Source organism: Vanessa cardui, chromosome 6, assembly GCF_905220365.1.
Source record: "Vanessa cardui chromosome 6, ilVanCard2.1, whole genome shotgun sequence".
Classification (NCBI taxonomy): domain Eukaryota; kingdom Metazoa; phylum Arthropoda; class Insecta; order Lepidoptera; family Nymphalidae; genus Vanessa; species Vanessa cardui.
The window spans coordinates 5823894-5844019 of NC_061128.1; the positions used below are offsets into that span (position 1 = coordinate 5823894).

General features: G+C 31.4%; 1 protein-coding gene across 1 annotated transcript in view; it reads left to right on the plus strand.

Moving 5' to 3' along the window:
• The first annotated feature begins 7367 nt into the window (after positions 1–7367).
• LOC124530559 overlaps positions 7368–20126 on the plus strand; it is a 50334-nt gene continuing 37575 nt past the window's right edge. The window contains exon 1 of the mRNA XM_047104762.1: positions 7368–7542. The gene's annotated coding sequence lies outside the window, so the exon portion shown is untranslated. The remainder of the gene's footprint in view (positions 7543–20126) is intronic.

Here is a 20126-nt window from a genome sequence, read left to right on the forward strand (position 1 = left end):
AGGTGACTCAAATGATATCGAATGGATTTCTTAAGCGCATTAATTAAATGAGAACGTTAATGCCTCAACTATTTGATGGTAGCGGGTCAGTAATCAAGTTACATCCAAAAGCATTCTTTCCGCGCTGCTTGCAAACTTCATCGACCCCAAATGAACGGCATACTGCCAAGATGACAAGGAATTCGATTGCATTTAATTGTTCGGTTCAACTCACCCTATTACAAAGGTAAATTGGATCACGGCTAATATTTATCGGTTCTGTCGTCATTACAGCAACAATATCGACGGTGACAAATTGAAGTTACAACCTTAAAAATATGGCTGAGTTTTTAACATGATAAAAACTAATTTTTATTACTTAGATTTTTTACTCATACATAATTATCCTATGCATGTTTTGTTTGACGTTTTATTTTAATTGTTGAAAGTAAATAAATATCTTTGTAAGATAAAATAATTTCACTCTAATGGGAGAAAGTATTTTCTCATTACATTAGTAACATACATTATAGTAATATCGTTGTATGCTTATACAAATTGTTCCAACGAATCCATATGCAGCTGACGCTTTTATTGTATGTTTCTAAAATGCTGTGTTTCACTCAAAACTATTACACTTCAAGCTTGACTTAAAACTTCGATAGCAATACACGAACATTTTCTCAATTTCAGTTTGCAACAAAGTTGTTTTATTTTCCGGCAGACAAATTGTAGTAACAAAATACAATTTCCTGAACAATAATCTTATTGTAAGGTGTATGTTGATATTGAAATAATAATAATAAAAGTCGATTTCAAAAATGGAACGTTTAATAATGATTACAACGCTCATATGTTGACAACGAAATAATTGAGTTAAAAGGGGAAGCGCCTAGTTATTTCTGTAATAAGTATTAAACTAGATTTCCCTTGTACATATTCGTTTTCCGTCGTAATTTACTGGTTTCAGCCCTTGGCCGGCATGTTTCAATTACGGGGTAGTTCTCCGGACGTCATTATTTCCTGCTCGTGCTGAGTTCGCTGCAGTGCCCAATGTTTCTTCAAAAAATTCTCTTATTTCTGATTTTGACTTACTTAAAAATAATGATCGTTCTATTTTCCTCAATAGGATTTTTTGAGAAAATAACGATGTTCTTTAAAACAACGTAGAATGTCGTTTCTTTTGAACTTTATTTTTAAACTTTGAAAACAAATAATTTTATATAAATATATTTTTTCATCTAACATTTTAAGTATAACCATTAAATCGGATCTTAAACAACTTAATAAAGTTACATAATAATATCAGTAATATGCATAAATGTTAAAATAAAAAGGTTGTATATAATATATTTCAGAATTTTCTGCTGTAGGAAAAATTATATGACAATGTATGCCCACGTCGCTAAATCTTGTGCCCCGGTCCATTCCAATTACATAACGGATGTCATTATTTCCGCTGCCCTGGGATGCCTTCTACTCTGGAACTTGTCAATGTTTTGCTGACCTCCGAAATTCTCATACGAGTCATTCCACGTGCCGTTTATACGAGAGTGGTATGTTTAATATTTGCTGAGCTCTTGTTTTTTCACGTTAGTCTGTGTCTTAAATAAACAAAAATTTTAACAATAAAAATAACCGTCTTCAAACAATAATATTCACAAAAAAGTAATAATTGCGTATTCAAAATATTTTTTAGACTGCTCCTAAGTAACATGAAATTAAAAAATATAAGACAACTTAAAAGTCGATTTACGATTATATAATGTACTTACAACTATTGTTATTTTTGGAGCCGGTGTCAGTCAAAAGTGATATGAATGAATGAAGGAAGAAACATAAAAAAAATATTAAATTTACTTAAGGAAAAATAAAGAAAAATAAAAAAAAATCCGATTACCTCTTAGCATCATGCCCTTCTACAGTTCTTTTAATGGTTCTATTAAACGATGGAATTAAAATATTGGACACACGATTCTTTATATTTCGAGTACCGCGGTCGTTTAGCATATCATTAAAACTTCACAATAGAACGATATAATTGACCGGTATGTGTAGAGATTTTACTCATTAGACATTGTTGCGGTAAAAATTTATAATGATGACGCTCAGCGCGAAACAAAGGAACACAACGTGCGCTCATACGAGTGCGTCATCGTCGCGGCCATTATTGAGTTCAATGCTCATTAAAAAAATTAAATACGATGAATGACATAAACGTTATATGCTTTTGATGACAAAAGATACACTGTATCGTTTCACTTAAACACCAACACAACGCTATTGTGCGTTAATGACAAGTTTACATAATATCGTTGCAGTAATAAATATAACAGAAACAATACTTACACAATATGTGTATAACAGATTAGAAGTTCCATTGATTTTAATTAATACGTAAGTAATTTTGAACACGAATGTATTTATAAAGAAAACTCTGCATTTATGTACATTAATAAAAAAAACATATTTTATTTGAAATCATTTTATCAAAAATTATGACGAAGAGAGAACACATATCACAGACAACTGAGACGAAGGATTGAATATTATTGTAGTTAAATATTCCTAATAGACATTGAATGCCTTTCCCATATGCTGTTTCGCTCACGGATCTCAGTCTCTAGGACACAAATGATCTCCAGTATTTGTGGCTGATGTTTTCAATGAAGCCACCCAAGCCTCTTCCTCTCCTGTTTTTCTCCTGTCGAGGATCAACAGAATAACATATTAATTATCGGGAATTAAAGATTTTAAGGGAAGATTAATGTAAGTACGTAAACGATATCACCAGCATTATCCTCTAATAATGATAGACAGTACACCCCAATTGCATTCCTCTTACGAATAGCTCGAAAATATCCATTATAAGGTTTTTTTTTTATTTAACATGCTACGCAGGAAAATAAGCAGCTTAGGTACGACTTATTTAAATAGTGTATGATTATGTGAGCGTCTCATTAAGCTATTCCTAAGAGAAAACTACACGAAATAGAACTTGGATAATCTAGGAATATTAAAATAATCAAAACCCTTTTTAATTATGGATTTTCAGATGTAAGATGCAACCCTCTAGATGGATTCTTATCGATCGTGAATCGTAATAAATTTAACCTGTTGTTATATTTTCATGTATTTTCATTAGTGTTTACAACTTATGCTTTGCGTTGAAGAAAGGCCTAAAAACCCTCATCTGGTGAGGTTCTACCACATGAAAATTCACAACTAAAGCAACGTGGTTGAATGAGCGTTAGCTATTTTTATTAAGAGGAAAGGCGGCTTTTGCGAAGCAGTAGTTACTTTTGTTTTAAAAATATGGGATTAGAAATTTTTCTCGTTATTTATTTTTACTTAGTATTCGTTAAAAGACGATACCTACAAACTTACCGAAAAGGTTTTTGCTTTACCATACACGGTGATGTTGATGTTTATTTCTTTCTTCTTTTATGTCCAAATCCAGTTCAGTTCAGCTGGGGTCTGATTTCCATGTACATCTGCGCCAAAGAGCTCTATTATGGCTTGTCTGTTCAATCAGATTCTCTTTCTAGGCCTCTTTTTGCATGGTTGATCACTAGGTTGCGGGAGGTCATCCTTTTCCACGCGGTGGGGCAGGGATTTTTAGGGCTTTCTTGAAGGAATGGTTATCGTTACGTCTCAGGAATTGTGAGTTCAGCTTAGTCGACACTCCAGTTTTTTCGATAGTGGTGTTATCTTGAATGGTCCCCCGACTGACTCATTCTTTACTTTATCCAGGGGGCTTAATCCTGCCGCCCATCTGAACATTTTTATTTTGCTTGTATGCAATTGTTATTTGTGTGTCGTTTTGATGGTCTAACACTCTGTCCCGTAAGTTACAGCTACGCGAACTACCGTTTTGTACACTTTTCCCCTTACTCGAACACTCGAAAGCGAATTCCAAATTATCCAGGCGGTTTTGATGTGGTGGTCTACGTCCTTATCGATATTTGCATCAAGGTCACGTTGATTGTGTAGGAAGTGGCTTAGATATCTGATATCACTAGAAAGTAATGGCACCGACAATAAGACTAAGATTACCAATAAGAATAAAAAATGCTACACTATCCGCGTAATAGATATGGCTTCGTGTGCTCTTTAAGTATAGATAGTTAGCTAGGCTCTTGTTTACATCTCAGTTTCTACTGAAAATGAGTTTTACACGCAATTTACGCTTCAAATGCTGAGCTGTAATTCTACATTCGCTAAGGTGAAGTTTATACGAATCTCAGGAACTGAAGCCTGACTTTAAATATATTTTATAGAAAATTTTTATTTAGAGCATTCATTTTATTAAGACTATTGATCGCGTAAGGCTATAAGGAGTACAGTATTGGAACAACAAGGACACTCAAAGTTCTGCGCGGATGAAACCATAGAGGCAAAACAGTTCAATTTCATAGCTTAGACATAGTCTAGAATACATATATTATACAGATATTATATTGAATCAAAAACAAACATGTCGATATCTACGCCTACCTTAACAGCTTCTGCTTTGGAACTATTATATAATCCTTTGACAGAGCTGTGGGTCTAACGAAGTCAGTCAGTATAAAGCGCTGCTGGATTTAATGACTAAGCCTTACAGGGACGATAGACAGGTAGCACTAAATCCGGAATGCGCTTTGTTCTTTTACTCGACCCTCGTTAAATATTTAAACTCGAACGAACGGCCTTTTCACAAAACTCCTGTACCGTTGCAACGGTAAATCCGTATAATTTTCTTTACCAGGAAACGTTAAAGATCGTTGTAGGAAAACTTGCAATAAAACAATGTTTCATGCAATGTCAACGTAACTGAAACATTTTTTTCTTTTTATAAACATAATGGATTTACATTTTTATGAAAGCGCGACGAGCGTCGTTGCGAGAATATTTTATAAAAATTAAACATACATTAACTATTTTATGTATGTGAAACATCTGGTTACACGTCTTGGGGATAAGACAGTAGTTTGCTAACGCGGCTTACGAAGTGACTGCGTGGGGACGTGGTGCGTATATTCTTCATTGTTATGTATTATTATGACAAAATTTTATTGTTTATTACAAAAAAAGCAAAAGGTGCAACCGATGGTAAGTGGTACGTACGCCTTTGCCCATAAACATTTCTTTTATCGTCAATAACTTTCGAAGCTCATCTGCGTATATACTCGTGTGGTGTAATGGATCCTGTATCGAATCTAGCTGTCTAGTCTCCTACGGGAGTAGCCGTTATCCCCAAAAAGTGCATCATCATTAAAAAAATTAAAAATTTATTGACCTTAAAATAAATATACATATTTATTTATTTGATTTGTGACAAATCAAGTAATTCTAAAAAAACATGTCACTAATACATTTGATATGTCAGCATAAAAAGTTCGATGATTGAAAATGAGAAAATGATAAAGCCCAAATATTTTAATTAATTTGGAACAGAGTATCATAAATCAGACTGTACTTAAGTAGCAAGATTATTAAATATATAATTATTATTAACAGATAAAATAAGGTATCAAAGGCGTTACTGCATAATCTGGATTATTATTGTAATTGTTTATTAATTATCGAGTAAAATAAGGCGTTAATTGCATCAAATATCGTGATGCTTAAGCATTGTGTTATATAATAAAATAATTGTACTAAAGTATTTTATATACATAATTATCCAAATGATTCGATCATAAGGTTAATGTACTTCAATGAGAGAATAGGCGGCACGTTCCTCACTCCGATAAGAGCGACCTTACGAGTAGACTCATATCAGTATTCTAATAATAGTAATAATATTGTTAACAAAATATTATCTGAGCAGTATGTATCCAGACGAAATACAAGGCGTGTAAGGTTACGATTCCGTCAAATTATTCGACGTGGGATTCAAATTGAACTGTAATTATTGTTGCTTATAAAAGTAATGAAGATAATTCTACGGATCAAGTTAAATAAAATATATTTAATTCAAATAATAACATAGAAGTCGATAAAAAGTTACAATAACTCTAACCTGACCTAAATAAATATCGAAATTGTTTATATTTTATTGCAAATTGAATAAACGTTTACGATCTATCATCGACAGTCTACAATTGCGCGAAATAGATTATAGTTTAAAGTTGTTTGCAATTTCTCTTTTACAAATTTCAATATTTCATTTCTACCGTTTCGGAAAGCGACCTCTAGCGAGAGGAAAATACAAGTAACTCGCATAGTTGATCTTCTCAAATAACATAAGATTTACAATGATATGTGTGGTTATAATAATAAATCAGAAACATAATTACTAAACAAAAGTATACCATAAGTTCATTCATATACATAGATACAAGTTAATATTAAAGCAAATTCTTAGCATTTAAACTTTGCTTTTAATATTAATCAATAAAATTACTTTAAAATATTCATATTTTGTAAACTATATCAGATAATTTGATTTTTATAAGAAAAGTTGGTTATTCATTATAAAATAGTCACTCATTTAGAAACTTTTGTAGGCGTAAAGCAACTTAGAAAAAGGATTTTTCAATCGGATGAATAGTAAAGCCTAAACCTTTTTTCATTTTATTTACATCTGAGAAATTGTATAATTTGAGAAGGTATAATAAGTTCTTTTAATGTAATAAATATGTCCTTGGTGTAGTTTTGTTATTGTGATAGATTAAGGCGATCGTTTCTAAAAAGCTCTTTGGTGCACGATATAATGCATAATTCATGCTATGACGTAACTTCGAGGTAACTGCGATTATCTTTTTCATCTTTGGAGAGTTTCGTTACCTTTAATGAAATCCAGTCAAAGGGAAGAAAGAATTTAATTTAAGGCGAATCAGAAAATATTCAGCTGCCGCTCGCTAGTTATAAATCATTTGAATGCTAATAAATTCGACTAACCTCCAAGGCCCCAGGTGGAAACAGAATTTCTTCTCGCTCCATCTTTGTTTTTAAGAAAAATTGAATAATATTCTGGTCTTTATTATTAAATTCTTTCATTAAACCATGGCTTTGAGGTTTGGTTTAATATATTAATGGAATTTCATCTGTCTGGAGTTTCACACAATGTTGGAATAATAACATAATACATAATTGCTAAATAATATATTTTTATTTTTAATATGTTTTAAATACTATAAAACAAATATGAAAGGTAGTTTTATGATCAATAAAACAATTCTAATAAGCTATAGGTATAGTTAAATATACTTGAAAATTTAACATGTAACCATGATAAGTGTAATATGTAATGTTATAAAAAAGGAAATTGTATTGTAATAAATAAGAAGTAATATTGTAAGAATTAGATATACAGTGGAGACAGGAACGATTGTTACATCTCAGTGACTGTGTTGTGATTGAGCTATGCAGCGGCTGGAGCGCGGTTTAGTTGCCTACGAGACCTCGCTGCGTGCACTCGTGCTACGCCGCTACGTGAGCGTAACGCGCCTACTGTCGCTACGGTAATGCAAACATTATTCAGTGGTTAATGACACTTATCTTCGTAATAGTGCAATATTTGTGAACTGTTTTTTTTTCAAGTTGATCTCTTGGATTTATTAATTACAGTGAGAGGTAAGATTTATATGTTTCATATAAATATAAAGCAGACCATAAAAAGTTTATTTGAATTATTTTGTGATCTTTGGTAATAAATATTTCTAACTAGGAAATAGTTCCTAGGAATATTTCTTGCTACGATTTACAGATACGCCCTTAAATTAATTATGCCTTAGTCAAGTTTTTAATTAAAATCACGGTTGCTAATAATAATACTTTGATTAATAATTTCATGAATTTATTTTTCACCTAGAACAGCAAATATTTGCCATAACAGTCGTTTGGCAAATTAGTCAATCAATTTGCACAAATTTCCATATTAAGCGTAGCATTTCATATATATTTTATGACGTATAGAGTAAACGTTACTAATTAATAAAATATAATGCATGTACAGCATACACCGATTCTCCAACAGACGGCTAACAAATTAAATGCCAACAGCACGATTAAAACCGTTTTCAATTTAGTTCCTTGATTTTTAACAGAATCTAACAACTTCCAAGACTTCTTAGTTGTAGAGAAATATTTTTGTAATTTTGTTTCCTGTAAGAAAACGTGGTCGGTTCTTAATTACCTTATACGCTGGTTACAATTAGACAATAAGAGCAGTAGGTATGTATGGAAAAAATCATTCGGATTTTAAGTGTCACGTGAGCAACGATTAGTAAATGACGTATACTATGGTTTATTGATTTTGCAACGTTAGTGAAAATCGCTTAAGCAAATGATATTAATCTTCGAATAAAAGGCCGCATAAATAGTATTTTCTATGCATGTAAAATTAGGTGCCGTTTTCTGCTACATTTCCATCTAGTACGGATCGTGGTGTAAAACAAAACACCTTATGATTTTTAACTTACAAAGAATTGACACCGGAAGTAAGTAAATAAGAAATATATATGTAAAGGTAGATGTTCGGCTTGTCTATGATTAAATGATTCTTTTACAATGTCTTTTTTTTTTAAATAAAAGTTTAGTTTTTTTTAACTCGTTTTATTCCGAATTTAAAAAATAGTTACTTCTAAAATTTCAAATTTAGACTGAGTCAAATCGAATAGAGTAATGTTATAACGACTTGCCGTTAATCTAAATTTTTGAAGTATATTCCTATTTATTTTTAAATTATTTCATAAAAAATAGCATTATAACTTCTGAAGATAAGCTCAGCTTAACGCAAAGAACCTTGATGAGAAAAAAGAAGACTCGATCTATTTACGAGAAATGTCGATTTAAAAATAAATGTTTTATGAGCCGGTCACAATAAAAAAATATTAAAAGATGATTAAATACTGAATGATTTAATTGGAGTATTCTTATTCTCTACCCATATGCATATTTCATAATCTGGTTGACATATATAAGTATATTATTTCACGTAGGACGACTTACTTGATTGGTTTAGCATTCAATGGACATACTAATGCAAATTATAGAAATTCTTTAACATATATTGACGATATATGCATATCCCGTGATTAATGCATGCGTTCGAAATATATCATGATTTTAGCTTATGTTTATTATCGCATATCAAAGTCAACTTAAATTACCTTTCTTGCCGGGGAAAAAAAATAATGTTGTAAACTTTTAGGATATAATAATTTCGTTTCAATTTATTATTATTTAATTAAGTATTGGATTGATTTATCTTACGATCTAGTAGGTTTTATGAAATTTTCGATGATTGCGTACTCAAACATTATTATCAATTAGTAATTGTTCATTGGTTAACATTAGAACATAATTCTTTACTAGAAACTGAGACTATCATAGATGTGTAAGATACATTGCTATTTTTCTTTTAAAGGCTTTTATTAAAAACATTCTGAAGTTAACAATTTGACAAAATTTGAGAATATTATTTGCTTCGCCTATACCTTGTACTAATAATTATATTCTATAATAACTTTATTTTATAATTATATTGTTATGGTACCATAATAATTTCGAGTTATTTGAAAAAATACAATAAAATGAGTTTTAGCTGGGCAAAATCTTGATATTCAGTAATAAAAAATTACATGTAAGGTTCGCAATCATGTCTTCATCTCTTCGATATGTATGTTTTTATGTCATATGTAAAAAAGTACTTTTTTTAAATTTTACAGTAAAAACAATATTATATTGTAAAAAATATAAAGACAATAATTCAGAAAGAAGCTATAGTTATTGTAATAAAGAAACGAAGGATGTCTTATGTGAAAGATGATATGGTTAGTAAGAATGTTACTTGTGAGGTGACGTCAGAAAGGAAAGCATGGAAGAAGATATGCTGCCCACCCCCAATTAAATTTGAATAAGGGCAGGAGGATGATAAAGTATTACAAATAATATTCTTGATATTTTTTTTAGTTATAATTCAAATTCACCCACACCATATTATCCAAATACCCATAAAAGTAAATCTATAATACGTAAGGCTTACTACATTTATTTTTCAGAAATGATTATTACGTTTATTAACAAAAAATATATTATGCCTATTCCATGTTATAAGAATCTTAATTTAAAATGACTAATACAAATAACGGCCGCGTGGAATGGTTGCCAGAATGATAGCAGCATTTTCCTGTTTAGGAAAAATGAGAGACAATAGCACGGGGTGAATAAATGTTTAGGAAGATGATATAACACTTTTAGTAAACAACGGGAACATCATCATTGGCGAATCCTATTTATTCGTATATCGTCATTATTGGAAAGTCGTTAGAACTGCCTTTTAGTACATACGAGTGCTTTCGGTTTATCCGAAAGGATCAAAGTCATGTTCAACAGGTATGTTCTATCTTTACCGAAAACAATATTGATCGGTCGCTTCAACATTAATTGTAACTAAGTAGAATTTTGTTTATATATTTTTAACGAATATAATAATTATTATTCATTAGGATTGGTTTTAATTGATAAATTTATAAATCTTGAATTCCTTAACATATAAAACATAGCTTATTATAAGCTAAATACTATCATCCAAGTAGACCCACAAGCACTTATGAATTATATTAAGTTACAATACAGCTATACATTCAATGAATATGTATGTAGTCGCTTTGAGGGGAATCGTTTCTAAATGTTTATTATCTTACTGATTTATAACTGTTTAAATGTGGCAACACCTTTACACCGGAATGAAACGCTCCGGCGAGCGTCGTTATTGGTCTTTGATCCCATTACTAGTTTGTCAGTAACATGTCGTCGAAAATGATAAAACAACATCGCAAATTAATTCAAATTCACTTTGTGTTGTTTTGATCAGGTTTGAGTATGGGTAAATGTAATAACATATTCAAGGGTCATAACATACAAGCTCCTACGATACATATTACTTCTTGCAACTCGAATGTCTTCGGGCGAAGGTATTTATAATGTACAAATATCTGCTTGTCTAATTATATTTGAGCCTTCAAATACTAGTTACTTAACTTATTAATAAAAAAAAACATTTTATGTATATAATTAATTAAATTGCTATATGTAGTGTTTCCTTTAAAAGCTGAAAGCTTAGCAATATAAATTAGCTAGTTCACCAAACTAAGCGTAGTAATGTTTTAGTTTTTAATGAGTTTTCCTCAAGATGAGATTTCCTTGATCAATTTAGCTACGAAAGTCATAGAAAATTAACTTTATTTTCTTTTTATATAATCCATTCTGGATTACAGTGATATAAAAATTATTCAAGCTTAAGACAAAATAAGAAGCTAATCGATTATGAAATTACTTAGAAAAACTTTATGTTGAATAAAAAAAAAAAATTTACTTTTAATTTTTGTTTAATCAAATAAGTGTAACTAGATTTAAACTGTCTATCCTCAGATCCCCGTAAGACCTATGGGTTTCAACATTCTGATTCAATTTAAGTTTCTCCTGGATACAAAATTAAAACTTTAAAATAATTTTCTTCGTTTCCTAGAGCATAACATAACTTTAGTCCTAGAATATTGAATAATTTGTACATATTTTGTTTACTTTTTAAAAAAACATCTTGCTTTTTGCTTTTAAATCTTTTTTTGCTAAACAAAAAAATCTTTATTTACGAAGAATCGAGGTGGATTTATAGTAAAAAATATGTTTTGATTGGGTTTTAAAGTTAAGATATACAACACACATCAGTGTTGTATTTTAAAGGTTCTTGTAATAAAGATATTGAAATTGTATCCAATATAAACAAAAACAAGATACGTAACGTTTATGTTTATAATTATTTGTTTTCAATTATATTGTTAAAAAATGAAATGAGTGATAAAACGGCTTACGTGGAGAATATTTGCTGTTAAAAGCTTTTTATAACGCATATAATATAAATTTATTGATATCTTCAAGATCTTCTAATGTATTCAATTTCTTTTTCTTGCTGGCTTACACCGGTGATGCCTGTTGATAGTTGATGATTTATAATCTTTCTTGTCATTGTGTCAAGTTTTGGGTCATAATTATTATTTTTTTTTTTTTTTTTTTTTTTTTTTTTCTACTTTATTGTTAAGGGTTTTTTATCCATCTGGCATGTCAAACCCATCATAACTTAAGCTATATACACATCAACTTATATTTAAGTAATTAATTTCCAGAATAAAATTATTGATGAATAGACAACATCTTGCATATTGCTCTAGCCACGTCAGACGTGGGATCAGTCAAGGCGCTTTGCATTATTCCGACGTTGATTTTATTTAAGTTAAAACTATTCATCAATATATCTCTGGCGTTTTTATATTTATGACATTCTACTAGGACATGATATATGTCATCTATTTTATCACATAAGTTACAATTATATGAATCAACTTTCTTCATAAGATAAAGGAAATGCTTACATGGATAATGACCTGACCGAAGTCTACATAATATGGTAGTGTAAAATCTATTTATTTTAATTAATTCAAACCAAGGTATTCGAGGAGGCTGACAAACGATCGTTTTGTACCAAATGCCTTTGTCTCTAGACCGTTGATCAAAATATTCCTGCCATAAACGCCAATTTGCGACCTTAAACTTTGATAAAATCTCTGTAAAACTAGGTTGAATACGAAAGACCCTTCCTTGAATGCATGCGATTTTAGCTCGTTTGTCAGCCTCCTCGTTACCTCGTAGCCCAATATGAGACGGAACCCATTGCAATTTCAGCTGTCGTCCCTGTTCGAGAATATCATGTATTTTGTTAATGACATCATAGGCTATCGGTACACCTCTGCACCCAGAGGCGCATCGAGCCAAGTGTTGTAAGGCACTCTTACTATCAGATAATATAACTATTTTATCGTTATTAACATTGATTAAGGCGTGTGTCAAAGCTTCTGAAATTGCAATGAGTTCCAACGTCATTATAGAAACATTCTCCAGTATTTTAAAAATGCCGTCACAATTTAAATTAGGGTCATAATATGCAGCTCCCGAAAGATTACTGGATCTAGATCCATCGGTAAAAATTTTATGCCAGCCACTATATATTTTGTTTAAGCTCGAAAGAGTATTCTGTTTCAAAGAATTAATCTCATACATATTTTTAGAACCCTTAACATCATCAAGATCGATTTTAACAACATTTTTAATTCCAATCGAAGAGATCCAAAATTGTAGGGAGAACATTTCCAACGGCTCTGATGAATGTACGCGATAAGTTTTAGCATCATCGTAGGCTTTTATTAGGAGGGGCTTATTTTTATTTGACCAGTATTTACTATTTTGCAGAGTACTAATTGATTGTAATATTTCCAGTGAGACATTATTTGCAAAAGAAAAACTCTTAAGAACAAATTTTTGAGCTAAATAAATTCGTCTGACATGTAAAGGTGGTAAACTTATCTCGCTTTCCATAACATGGATTGGTGTACTTCTTAAAAATCCACCTATAATACGAAGTGCCTGATTTTGTATTTTATCAAGCTTAGAGAGGTTTGTATTACAAGAGCTTCCTATCAAAAAACTAGCAAAATCTATTTTACTTCTAATAATAGATAAATAAATTCGTCGTAGATGCTTAGGATGAATTCCCCAGCTAGGTCCTGTCAAAACTTTAATAATGTTGAGGAACTTAGAGCACTTTTTGACAATTTCGTCTATATGGATTTTCCAACGCAAACTTCGGTCTAACCACACCCCTAAATACTTAATACAAGTTGATGAAGGTATTGGAACACCGTTAATTTTAAGACAAGGTAAAATTCTTCTTGCACCTCTACTAAAATAACAAAAGTAACTTTTGTTATTAGAAACCTGCAACCCCAAAGAATTCAGTTTTATTACAACAGAATTTAGAGCTGATTGAATTTTTAATTCACACCTGTGCAAATCTTTATCACTTATATACAAGACAAAGTCATCAGCGTATTGAGCAATATATACTTCCTCAGAAAGACATATTTGGTGGGTAGCAATATTAAATAATAAAGGAGACAGAGGATCTCCTTGAGCTAGACCTCTATCAGTATTGCGGGAAATCTTTTTTCCGTCCTCGGACTCAATAAATAACTGGCGATTGCAAAGAAAATTCCATAAATATTGACAAAATTTGCTACCCACTCCTAAATCATCAATAGTCTTGAGGACTTTTTCAACGAGGATATTGTTGTAAGCATTTTCGATATCTAGAAAACATGCTAATGTTGGAATGTTCTTGACAAAACCTATTTGAATATAAGTTATCAGTCGTGATAACGAATCTAAACAGGAATAACATTTTCTAAACCCAACCATATATGGTGAAAAGACGAGCCTTTTCTCAAGAGACCATTCTAATCGTTTCGCCATCATTGAGTGAAACAGTTTGCAAACACACGATATTAGCGAGATGGGTCGCAGTTTTAAATCGCTACTGTTAGAGCTAGTTTTAGGGATTGATAGTATTCGAATTTTAAGCCATTGCTCTGGGACACAACCTGATGTAAAAATTAAATTAAATATATGGAGTAAGAACTTTTTACCATTCTGTGGTAGATTGTATAACATCGAATAAGTTATTTTATCTTCTCCAGGAGATGTGTCTTTTTTCTTAAGACAATTTTCAAATTCTTCTAGTGTAAATTCTGCCTCCAAAAGAGTATTTGATGATAAGAAACTAGGACTACAATTCGTTACAGAAGTAGGAGTTAAAGATTTCAATAAAGTTTCTTGTTTATCCATGGGTACTGTAATGCGACTCCTTTTGAATCCTTTAATCCAACCCATTCGACGCCACATTTCTGTACTCGTCATGGTTTCACCAATAGAATCATAAAATGTATGACGATTATTAATTTTAGCTGCGTCGATTGCCAACTTAACTTCCTCTGACTTTTGTTCCAATTTATCTAAATTATCAGGCGTCGGATTGCGTCGAAAAATACTTAGAGCCAGTCTTCGCTGAGCTACTGCTAGCGATAAAAATGAAGTCCAATAGCTGCGAGGCTTAAACCGCGATTCTGGGTCCGTGCATATTTTAATTAAGGGGACACTTACATTAATAGCTTTAAAAATTTGTTCTAAGAAAAAGTTATACATCATCTGAATATCATTACTAAAAGTACTTGTATCAAGATCAAGAAAAGATTGCTGAAGAGAATCTATATATCTTGCCCAATTAATCTTTTTAAAATTACGTTTTTCTAAAAATGTCCGAGTCATTAAACTACAATGCGTTATTTTGATCATAAGGTGGTCACTCCCTAAATTTTCACTTAGCACATTCCAATCAAAATTAATTGCTATATCAGAAGATAAAAAAGTGATATCAGGTGCAGATTGTTGTAACTGAGTGTTTACTAATTTAATACGGGTAGCCGAGCCGTTATTGAGAGCAATGAAGCCATATTCAAGTGCTGAATCTTTAACCTGTATTCCTCTACTGTCAGTTTTATTCGACCAATCACTATGATGTGCATTGAAGTCACCAGCTATAACTGTCTTTTTACTAAAACACGAAAACAATTCGTCCCAATCGTTCCTGTTAGTATTTACTGAAGAAGGACAATAAATTGAAACTATATTTTCAAAAATTTTACAATTATAAAGCTTTACATATAGTACTTCAATGCCTCTGTTGGAAATGTTCACCTTTTCAACTGTACATTTAACAGACTTATGTACCATTATTGAGACCCCCCCGTAAGAATCAGTCCTATCTTTTCGATAAACATTATAATCTTTAATAAATAACTCTTTATCAGAATTCAACCATGTTTCACTAATTAATGCAATGTGGACTTTCTCATGTATTAAAAGTGCATCAAAAGAACTAAGTTTTGGCAGTATACTCTGGGCATTCCATTGTAAAATATTAATTTTTAATTCTTTTAAACTATCCATGATTAAGTAGATTTAAAATACCTTCAAAACATTTTCCCCCTAAAAATATCTTATATAAAAATTGTTTACATTCTTCAAAAATAGCTAAAATTACACCAACTATTTTCTCTTCTATTTTAGTGTTTGAAATAACTATAGTTTTAATTTTATTCAATAACTTTTTTAATTCAAAACTCTTCTCTGATTTTTCTTCTGTATCTGAATTTTCACGTAAATTTCTGATCGATGAGACTTGTTCTTTATTTTGATCTACTTTAGACTTCACTAACTTCTTCTTTCTTGTGGCAACTTTTTTAGTTTGTCTTAATGTAGCTGTTTTTATTACTTCTGAATCATTGCTGTCCTGACTAATATCCACATGTATATCAGCTGCAGTAGTTATTTTTCTATAAGAAGGAACAGAATTAATAGACTTTTCATTTGTTACTATGTTAATGTTTTGTGAGTCATTATTTAAACTTATTTCAGATCTTTTATCTTTTTCAGATAGTTTGGTGTTATCTAAGACTTGTAATGCTTTTTTGTATGTTATATTTTCTTTACTCATTATCCATCTTAACTCTTTTTCTTTAATGAATAATGGACAGGTTTTATCCAATACAAAATGTGGCCCTTTACAGTTGAGGCATTTTAAATTTGTCATTTCGCAATTTGAATGTGCCGTACTTCCACATTTAGGACATAACATCTTTTTAATAGGACAAAATTTTAAAATATGTCCAAACTTCCAACACCCTGAACATTGGGTTACAGGGAAAACAAAAGGAAATACTTGCATTCTACAACCATAAGCTATAACATATTGAGGTAGAGAAGAACTGTTAAAACACACTCTTACACTTTCACTATCAGTCCATTTTCCATGTTCAGACATGCGTTTCAACCTTTTGACTGATAAAATCGTATATTCACATTCCAAAGTCTCAAACAACTCTTTTTCATTCATGTCTAGGTCCACTCCTTTAATAAGCCCATATGAAATTCTTTTCTCCAAAGTTTTTTGACACCGATAATCCAATTCTTTAAACTTCTTACACTTCAATAAATTCTCCGCATCTTGTTCTGACATAAATCTAATAAAAATTTTATATGGTGACCTGTACTTTATTTTCTCAATACCCGTAATATTTTCACTTCTTAGCAGTCTAGCCATAGCCATTTGTTTGGGTAATTCGCTCAAAGAAGTCACACAAATTTCATGTACATTTTCAACCTTATCCGATGTCATGTCGTTTGACACATTATTAATATTGGCAGAGTCACTCCTTACAAAGCGTTTCGGTTTCCTTCTTGTGACAGTAATAAAACCATCATCGCTATTATAATCTTCTTCTCGCTCTTTTCTTTTTTCCACCGCCTTAGTCTGACCACCTTCACATTCTCTCATATTTAATAACGTGCGTTCACATTCTTTTATAATCTCAGAATCACTTTTATCACTCAAATTAAATGAATTATCTTCTTCACATATGTTATCTTCCATTTTTTACATATGTGGGTAGATGTAAAAAAGGTATAAAAAACTAATGTATAGTTGGAACGGAATAAGCGCGTGCACACCGAACGCAAGCTCGCGTAACACTCCTGATAATTATTATTTGCATTGTACAATGTTGCGCGAGACTCTTTTTTTCGAGAGTCTTTTTTTTAAATAGTGGTTTTCATATAATTCATGTGATTCTGACAGCTAAAGTCTGAGATGATACTGATAGTGTGAGTGGTGTTGATTATGTTATATGAACGTTGTTTATATAGGAAATTATATAAGAATGTAATACTTTGTACTTAACGACTTTGTAGCCTATTGAAAATAAATACAAAATCTGTTATAAAAATAATACGAATTGAAAGAAAATCTATTCCTTTAAGGAGAATCAGGAAAACGTTAAACGCAAAGGTCAAAGGAATCAAAGACAAATAATAAAAACATACTATATTTTTCGTCAATTTTGCTAAAAAAATATCATTTATAAATGTGGCTATTGAAAGATCTAGTTAATAAAAACCAAGAGAAATCACACGCTTACAGCCGCAACTTCGTACTGGGGTTAGTAACAACAACAACAACAACAACAACAACAACAGCCTGTAAATTCCCCCTGCTGGGCTAAGGCCTCCTCTCCTCTCCTCTCTTGAGGCTATTCTAATGCGGATTGGTGGATTATACATGTGGCAGAATGATTATGAAATTAGATACATGCAGGTTTTCTTATAATGTTTTCCTTCATCGCTGAGCACGAAATGAATTATAAACCCAAATTAAGCTCATGAATATTCAGTGGTGCTTGCCCGGGTTTGAAACCGCAATCATCGGTAAAGATGCATGCTTTCTAACCACTGGGGCATCTCGGCTTTGTATGTATAAGGAGACGCAAAACATTTCCTTTCCGATTTGTTCTTGCATAAATTTGCGGACTTACTTATCCAGAATGTTCTATTAGTGACTTGCGTGTAGTTAAAGCACGAGCAAATGGCATTAATGATTAGACCCATATAAACCTTAGGTTCTCATTATTATTAATAAAACTCAATAGACATACCTAATATATATTTTTTTACCAATCAAAACCTAAGCTTAATGCTATTTTATCTGATCATGATCATATGCCAGTTGTTTTCGTAGATAAAAGTGGAGAGGTATCTATTTTTATAATTTTGGATTTATTAGGCTTTGTGTACTCATATAAGGTACATATAATACCACACCCCAGTTACATCATAATCTAAGGAATAAAATAATTTGTATTACAGTTTCGGGCTTGCGTATAATCTACCTACACTTCGAATTTCACATCCCAAGATTCACCTACATCAATAATGTAAAAGGACCGAAAATCGAATCCTGTGAAACACTCAGCCCACTACCACTAGCACAAATTCAGAAGACTTTATTCCCTTTATGGAAACTGGTAGATTTTTTTGTTTTCAGTATAAAGCATGAGCAAGAGATAGTTCTTTGAAGAAAAGGTATATGTGGACTGAGATCATATGTATTACTCTTTCAATGCTCTTTTAAACACCCATTTGCCAATAGTGAGATTGGATTTGAAGTTTAATTTTAAATATTGAAATTAGTTTTAATTATATATTTCCATTGAATATTGATCGAAGAGTCGAGATAGGCCAGTGGTTAGAACGCGTTCATCTTAACCGATCATTGCAAGTTCAAACCCAGGCAAGCACCACTGAATATTTATGTGCTTAATTTGTAATTATAATTCATCTCGTGCTCAGCGGTGAAAGAAAACATCGTGAGGAAATTTGCATGCGTCTAATTTCATAGAAATTCTGCCACATTTGTATTCCACCAAACCACATTCGAATGGCGTGGGGGAATATGTTCTAAACCCTCCTCAAGGAGAGAGGAGGCCTTAGCCCAACAGTGGGAAATTTACGGGCACTTTGCATTAATCGAAAAATGTTTGATATGAGATGTCGTGGAACGTTAAAAAACTGATCAGATCCATGGCTACTGATTGGTGCATCTAGTCGTTCTTACTTAGAAACGACGTTTAGCTTTTCAATAAAGTTGCTCACTTTATTGAGCCAATATCTAGTAACAACATCACTCAAAAACCGGATATTACTTTGACGCTAAAAGTTTTATTAAAGATGTTAATAAAATGATTTCATTCATAAATATAACTAACTACAGTTCTTCTTAAATAAGAGTAACCTGTAAATGTGACTTAGGTTAAGACCTTTCGTTTTGAGATAATTTGGAGTTGATTCCAACGTGCCGCTACAACTTGGGTTGGTGTTAGAGATAACGGTGGCAAAATTTCATCTGACACTTGCGGTTTGACATGCGCTTTATTACCATTGAGTATAAGATAAATTATAAACACAAAAATTAAGCAAAAAAAAATTAGTATGTCAGGGCTATCTCCGTTAAGAGCTACTTCTATTAAGCGAATGCTTAAAAGGGATTTCAAAATAATTTTATTTATATTTATTAATCTGTGATAAGAGCTAAATCGGTTTTTGCGATAAATAAAAATATCGTAGGAAAATATTTTTAAATAATATTTCATAAGCCTATCAAAATCGCCGTGGAACTTATAAAATGGTTATATAATTTAAAGTACACGGTACTAAACGTTAAGTAAATAATAAATTAAATAAGAAACAAAATGATACTTGCGACAGTAACGAATTACTTATTTAATTTACTTGCCCAATTTTCAATTATTAAACCTAAAAATAACAAGAATATAAAAAATACGAAGTTTTGAAATAATAAAAGAATATGTAGTAATTTATTTCGCGACGTACCGAGTCGGTTCGTTGACATGCGAATGGACCAATAAACTAAAGTG